The following is a 7,993-nucleotide window of genomic DNA, read 5'->3' as shown; positions in this document are numbered from 1 at the left end:
TGATCAGGTCCTGGGGATTTATCCACCTTTAGCCATTGCAAGACATCCAGCACTTCCTCCTCTGTAATATGGACATTTTGCAAAATGTCACCATCTATTTCCCTACAGTCCATATCTTCCATATCCTTTTCCACAGTAAAAACTGATGCAAAATATTCACTTCGTATCTCCCCCATTTTCTGCGGCTCCACACAAAGGCCGCCTTGCTGATCTTTGAGGGGCCCTATTCTCTCCCTAGTTACCCTTTTGTCCTTAATATATTTTTAAAAACCCTTTGGATTCTCCTTAATTCTATTTGCCAAAGTTATCTCATGTCTCCTTTTTGCCCTCCTGATTTCCCTCTTAAGTATACTTCTACTACCTTTATACTCTTCTAAGGATTCACTCAATCTATCCTGTCTATACCTGACATATGCTTCCTTCTTTTTCTTAACCAAACCCTCAATTTCTTTAGTCATTCAGCATTTCCTATGCCTACCAGCCTTTCCTTTCACCGAAGAATTTCTCTGGATTCTTGTTATCTAATTTCTGAAGGCTTCCCATTTTCCAGCCATCCCGTTACCTGCGAACATCTGTCTGCAATCAACTTTTGAAAGTTTTTGCTTCATACCGTCTTCACCGAAGAATTTCTCTGGATTCTTGTTATCTAATTTCTGAAGGCTTCCCCATTTTCCAGCCATCCCGTTACCTGCGAACATCTGTCTGCAATCAACTTTTGAAAGTTTTTGCTTCATACCGTCAAAATTAGCTTTCTTCCAATTTAGAACTTCAACTTTTAGATTTGGTCTGTCCTTTTCTATCACTATTTTAAAACTAATATAATTATGGCCGCTCGCCCCAAAGTGCTCCCCCACTGACACCTCAGTCACCTGCCCTGCCTTATTTCCCAAGCGTAGGTCAAGTTTTGCACCTTCTCTAGTAGGTACATCCACATACTGAATCAGAAAATTTTCTTGTACACACTTAACAAATACTGCTCCATCTAAACCCTTAATACTATGGATGTCCCAGTCTATGTCTGGAAAGTTAAAATCCTGTACCATAGCTATCCTATTATTCTTACAGATAAGTGAGATCTCCTTACAAATTTGTTTCTCAATTTCCCTCTGACTATTAGGGGGTCTATAATATAATCCCAATAAGATGATCATCCCTTTCTTATTTCTCAGTTCCACCCAAGTTACTTCCCTGGATGTAATTCCAGGAATATCAACTATAATGCTATCAAAAACGCTACTCCCCTCCTCCCTTTCTGTCCTTCCTGTAGCATTTGTATCCTGGAACATTAAGCTGTCAGTCCTGTCCATCCCTGAACCATGTTTCTGTAATTGCTATGATATCCCAGTCCCATGTGCCTAACCATGCCCTGAGTTCATCTGCCTTCCCTGTTAGGTCTCTTGCATTAAAATAAATGCAGTTTAATTTATCAATCCTACCTTGTTCTCTGCTTTGTCCCTGCCTGCACTGACTGTTTGACTTGCTCCTTTTCTCAACTGCACCAGTGTCAGGTTGATCTCTTACCTCACTATCTCCCTGGGTCCCACCCTCCCACATTATTAGATTAAATCTTCCTGAGCAAATTTCCCTGCCAGTATATTAGTCCCCTTCCAATTCAGGTGCAATCAATCAGTCCTTCTTGTACAGCTCGTTTCTACCCCAGAAGAGATTCCAATGATCCGAAAATGTGATTCCTTCTCCCATACACCAGCTCTTCAGCCATGCTTTCATCTGCTCTGTCCTCCTATTCCTACCCTCACTAGCTCATAGCACTGGGAGTAATTCAGATATTACTACTCTCGAGGACCTCCTTTTTAAATTCCTGCCTAACTCTCTATATTCTCCCTTCAGAATCTCATCCTTTCCCTTCCTATGTCGTTGGTTCCAATGTGTACAATGACCTGCTGCTGGCCCCTCTCCCTCTTGTGAACATTCTGCACCCTCTCTGAGACATCCTTGATCCTGACACCAGGAAGGCAACACACCGTTCTGATTTTTCACTGCTGGCCACAGAAACCTCTGTCTGTGCCTCGGACTAGAGAGTTCCCTGTCACAGTCGATCGCTTGGAACTCGACGTACACTTCATTGCATTTTCCTGCCATTTGCTGGGACGCGGAGGGAGTTACAACAAAGGGGCACCAACTTAACGTATAAAAGAAGGAGACAATACAGCATGGGTAGGTGAGGAGACATGTGGGAGGGGGCACCATCACTGCTGAGCAGCACCCTGACTTCAGTGGGGGCTTGGGTGGAAATCAGTGAACTACAAGACCCTGTATGTTCACCTCATACACCCAGGTGGTGGGGAAAAGATGGAACATGCACCATAGGATGGATGGCTTGGGTGGGACTCAAGGGAGTGTGAACACCAATGGGATTGGCTGCAAGTGGTACAGGGCACTGGATATTGAAATTTGTGTGTTGGCGAGGCCAAGTCTGGAACTCAAAGTCTAAGGAAAGGCTGCAGTTTTCTTCCATCTTCCTGTTAATTACATGGAGATGAAAATGGTAGCGAGCACACACAGAGTGGGTCAGGTAAATCCTGCCATTTGTGAGGGGAGACCAGAACAAACACACATCACACAGTGAAGCTGAAACACACTTGCAAGCTCAGTGCTCCTTGTGATCTTCAGGCATTAACCAGCTGTGTAGAGTCCAACTCCAGGGGCTAGTATTACCTAGTCAGCTCCTGTGGTGCACTGGTGAAGTTTCTACCTCCGAGCCCAGGAGGCCAGGGCTCAAGTCTCACCTCCTCCAGAGGTGTTTAAACTGTTCCTGAGCATGAGCAAATAGTTTTGTATTATCCTCCTTGGCTTGGATTCCCACTAGGTAGTTGGTGCATCAGACAGTAAAGAAGATTATCTCAGAGACAGGACCTTGATCAGGTGGGTCAATGGGCTGAGGAGTAGCAGATGGAATTTAATTTAGATAAATGTGAAGTGTTGCATTTTAGTAAGGCAAATTAGGGCAGGACTCATACAGTTAATGGTTACGGCCTGGGGAGTGCTGCTGAACAAAGAGACCTCTGGATGCAGGTGCAAAGTTCTTTGGAAGTGGAGTCACAAGTAGACAGGGTAGGGAAGGAGGCATTCAGCATGCTTGCCTTCATTAGTCATAACAATGAGTAAACGAGTTGGGATGTCCTGTTGTGGCTGTCCAGGACATTGGTGAGGTTACTGTTGGAATATTGAGTACAATTCTGGTCACCCTTTTATAGGAAGGATTTTGTTAAACTTGAGAGGGTGCAGAAAAGATTTACAAGGTTGTTGCCAGGACTGGAGGGTTTGGGCTGTAGGGAGAGGCTAAATAGGCGAAGGCTGTTTTCCCTGGAACGTTGGAGACTGAAGGATGATCTTAAAATAGGTTTATAAAATCATGAGGTGCATGGATAAGGCAAATAGCCAAGGTTATTTCCCCAGAGTAGGTGAATCCAAAACAAGAGGGCATAGGTTTAAGGTATGAGGGAAAAGATTTAAAAAGGACCTGAAGGGAATTTTTTAATGCAGAGGGTGGTGTGCATATGGAATGAGCTGCCAGAGGAAGTGACGGAGGTGGGTACAATTATAGTATTTAAAAGGCATCTGGATGGATATATGAATCAGAGGGTTTAGAGGGATATGGGCCAAATGCTGGCAAATGGGATTTGGTCAGATTTGGATGTCTGGTCGGGGCAGACAAAATGCACTGAAGAGTCTGTTTCTGACTTTATAAGACTGAAGTTAGCAGACATGGTCGAGGTGGAAGGTTTAACCACCTCTGAGAGGAGAGCTCTGGGGAGCCTTTATAATATGCCTTCTCTGCTGGGTGCCTACTGACACTGCCCTTGGACTGAGGTCAAGGCACCAATGGCTAGGTTGAAGAAGTGCAGATCAGTTAGATATCCAGCAGTCTCTGAGACTGTGCTGGCCTTGACTTACCATAGCAGCCACTGACCTGTCCATGGAGGCTGTCAGATGATCCCATGCCTGAGGTAGCCTGGTCCGCATGGTGTTACTGCATTCCTGCTATTGTTGTACTGTGTTATCCATTTCCTCCGATAAACCTGCCTGCTGCTCCACTGTTGCTTGTGCCTTTTGATGAAGTTTAACACCACAGGGCTCTCTCCAGCCTGGGGCTAACTTGCTGCCTGGTCTATATAGTCCTCTGAGTGCCAGTGACTTGGGATCTTTCTTCCTCAAACAACTGTGGACATGTGGCAGTGATGCGTTCACCAGTGGATGCTCCTGACTTCATTCTAGATTTCGTGCCCAGTGAGGGGTGAGGCTCTGAACTAGTAGAGGGTGAAGGAGGCAGTGTTACCAGTGCTTTCTCTGAGGCATCTGTGCTGTCTTCCTCAGAGATGCTGGAAGTAATGCCATGCAGGGAGACCCTCTAGACCACAGTTAACATGGATTTGCCACTGGTACCCGCAAGACACAAATATGAGAGTGTCACGATGAAGGGTTATAAGTTGTGGCAGGTAAAAAAGACATTGACGGTTGGGTTAATATGAGAGTTGCAATACAATGAGCAATGATTCTTGACATGAATGTCTCTACATCTCTGTGGGACCTGGCCTCGTCCTGTTCTGCAAAACTGAACTATCCTGCAACCCACCTGGCTCTTTCAGTCCTACTGAGGACCCTTTATTTCTGCAATGAGCGAAGGGGAGGGGTTGAGTGAGATAGCATTGGGTGGCAAAGCTGTTAGTGTTGGTGCTGGGAGGGTTTGTGGCGAGGTATCCAGAGTGAGTGAGTTGGCAATGTGGGACATGCGGGGTCAGTAGACCGGGGATGTCAGGGTGGAGGAGAGTGAGTGAGGAAGATGGTGAACCTTGGTTGGAGGTGGGTACTGCAGAAGAGGTAGAGTGAATGTGATGCAGCAGAGAGAAGATGGTATTTACCACGGGAAATGGAGACGATCATTGACCTTCATCTTGCATTGCTGTGCGTTCTTCTGAATCATGGGGGATAATAAACTATAGGAGCAGAATTAGGTCATTCAGCTCATTTAATTTAGCTCTGCCATTCGATCATGGCTGACATGTTCCTCGACCTCATTGTCCTGCCTTCTCCCTGTAACCCTTGATCCCCTTATCAATCAAGAACATATCTATCTCTGTCTTAAATACACTTAAAGACTTGGCCTCCATAGCCTGGTGTGTCAATGAGTTCCAGAGATTCTCTGGCTGAAGAAATTCCTCCTTATCTCAGTTCTAAAGAGTCATCCCTTCACTCTGAGGCTGTCAATTCACTTTGAGTGTATTATTTCCCCGTCCAATTCTATTTTGATTTAATCCCTGCCCTCCCCTTCACTTTTGATCATGCAGCATTGCCCTTTGATGTGAAGGGCACAGCTTGTCACTGGCCACTTGGGTGTTTCTTTTCTTCCTGGTGGTGGAAATTTGAATAAAGATTCGTGCACCTTGTGCCTTTCACTGTGTCTCACACCTGCACACACACATGGATGCTGGGTTAAAAATAAGCCCTACTGCAGTTAGGCAGTAGTGTGGGGGTAAAGAAAGAAAAAAAAACAGGAGTGTCAGGGGTTCTGTAGAAATAAATAAATAAATAAATAACAGGAATGCTTCCTTTCAAAAAAAAGATAAACAGGTGTGTCTCAGGGAGAGGTGGGCGCCGCAGGGAGTGGAGTGTATTATTTCTTACAGATTTCTTACAGTGTGGAAACAGGCCCTTCGGCCCAACAAGTCCACAATGACCTGCCAAAGCACAACCCACCAAGACCCATTCCCCTACATTTACCCCTTCACCTAACACTAAGAGAAATTTAGCATGGCCAATTCACCTAACCTGCACATTATTTTTGGACTGAGGGAGGAAACCGGAGCACCCGGAGGAAGCCCATGCAGACACGGGGAGAATGTGCAAACTCCACAGTCAGTCGCCTGAGGCGGGAATTGAACCCGGGTCTCTGGCGCTGTGAGGCAGCAGTGCTAACCACTGTTTCTCCATCCAACTCTATTTTGATTTAACCTCTGCCCTCCCCTTCACACTTTGATCACACAGCATTGCCCTTTGATGTGAAGGGCACTGCTTGTCACTGGCCACGTGGGTGTTTCCTTTCTTCCTATTGGTGGAAACTGAATAACGATTCATGCACCTTGTGTCTCTCACTGTGTCTCACACCTGCACACACACAACATGGGTGCTGGGGAAAACATAAGCACGACTGCAGTTAGGCGGTAGTGTGGGGGTAAAGAGAAAAAAAGGAAAGAAAACTAAAAAGAGGAGTGTCAAAAAAAAGAAAAAAGAAAAAAGAACAGAAGTGTCAGAGGTTCTGTTCGGTCTGACAGCTGGCTCTGAGGGAGCTCGGTCAGTGTGTAAAATATTTAAAAAAAAGGCGTGTCTCAGGGAGAGGTGGCCGCCGCAGGGAGTGGAGTGCACTATTTCCCCGTCCAACTCTATTTTGATTTAATCCCTGCCCTTCCCTTCACTGTTTGATCACACAGCATTGCCCTTTGATGTGAAGGGCACTGCTTGTCACTGGCCACTCGGGTGTTTCCTTTCTTCCTGGTGGTGGAATATAAAGAAAGATTTACACACTTGTTGTTCTTCACTGTGTCCTACACCTGCACACACACAGACATGGGTGCTGGAGAAAAATAAGCACAGTTGCTGTTAGGTGGTAGTGTGGAGGAAAATTAAAAAAAAAAGAACAGGAGGACCAGAGATTCTGTTCACTCTGAGAGCTGGCTGTTAGGGAGCTGGATCAGTGGGGAAGGTCTCTCCATTTTGTAAAAAGGAAAAAGAAAAAGAAAAAACAGAAAAAGAGGATAAACAGGGGTGTCACTGATGCGGAGGGGGGACGGTAGGTCAGAGGATCCCCTTGTGGGTCTGCTCCTGGGCCTGGTCAAACCGGCCATAAATAGGTCCAGGCAGCGGGCCGTGGAGGGGGTTGTTAGGGCCAATTGCCTGCCCCTCTTTCGTGGTTATGTCAGAGCCAGGGTGTCCCTGGAGAAGGAGCACGTAGTGTCCACCAACACCCTCGAGGTTTTCAGGGAGGTGGGCACAACAGGGGGTGGAGTGTATTATTTCACCCTCCAATTCTATTTTGATTTAATCCCTTCACTGTTTGATCACGCAGCATTGCCCTTTGATGTGAAGGGCACTGCTTGTCACTGGCCACTCGGGTGTGTCCTTTCTTCCTGGTGATGGAATATAAATAAAGGTTTACACAGTTGTTGTTCTTCACTGTGTCCTACACCTGCACACACACAGACATGGGTGCTGGAGAAAAATAAGCACTAATGCTGTTAGGTGGTAGTGTGGGGTAAAGGAAAAAAAAAGAAAGAAAAGAAAGAAAAAATAAACAAACTGTCAAGAAAAGAATAAACAGGCGTGCTGGGGTTCTGTTCACTCTGACAGCTGGCTCTGAGGGAGCCAGACCAGTGTCAAGTACAATGCACATGTATATAAAGGGTGACTGGTGACAGGACACTGGTCTCTGTGGAGTTATTTCCTTTTCCTTTCTTCGTCCTCATCCCTGAAGATAAATACCTGAAAATGTTTCCTCAGTCAGGTTTCTCCCGCAGTGTTAAACTTCTGCCTCCACCAAATGACACCTTGTCAGTGATGAACCATCCAAGGTGACTGACTGCACTGCACCACAATACTCCTCGGATGCTGCCTGAACTGTTGTGCTCTTCCAGCACCACTAATTTAGAAATAAAAGAATGACTAGGGTAGGAATAGGTCCAGTCAAGGATAGTAGTGGGAAGTTGCGTGTGGAGGCGGAAGAGATTGGGGAGACACTGAATGAATACTTTTCTTCAGTATTTACTCAGGAACAGGGCATTGTCGTCGATGCGAATACTGAGTCACAAATAAGTAGAATGGATGGCTTTGAGGTATGTAGAGAAGAGGTGTTGGAAATCCTGGAAAAGGTGAAAATAGATAAGTCCCCTGGGCCTGATGGCATTTATCCTAGGATTCTCTGGGAAGCAAGGGAGGAGATTGCAGAGCCATTGGCCTTGATTTTTATGTCCTCTTTATCTAC

Source organism: Chiloscyllium plagiosum, chromosome 16 (assembly GCF_004010195.1).
Source record: "Chiloscyllium plagiosum isolate BGI_BamShark_2017 chromosome 16, ASM401019v2, whole genome shotgun sequence".
In the NCBI taxonomy this organism is placed as follows: Eukaryota; Metazoa; Chordata; class Chondrichthyes; order Orectolobiformes; family Hemiscylliidae; genus Chiloscyllium; species Chiloscyllium plagiosum.
The sequence above is the reverse complement of the archived record's forward strand: the minus strand, read 5'-3'. Positions refer to the sequence as shown.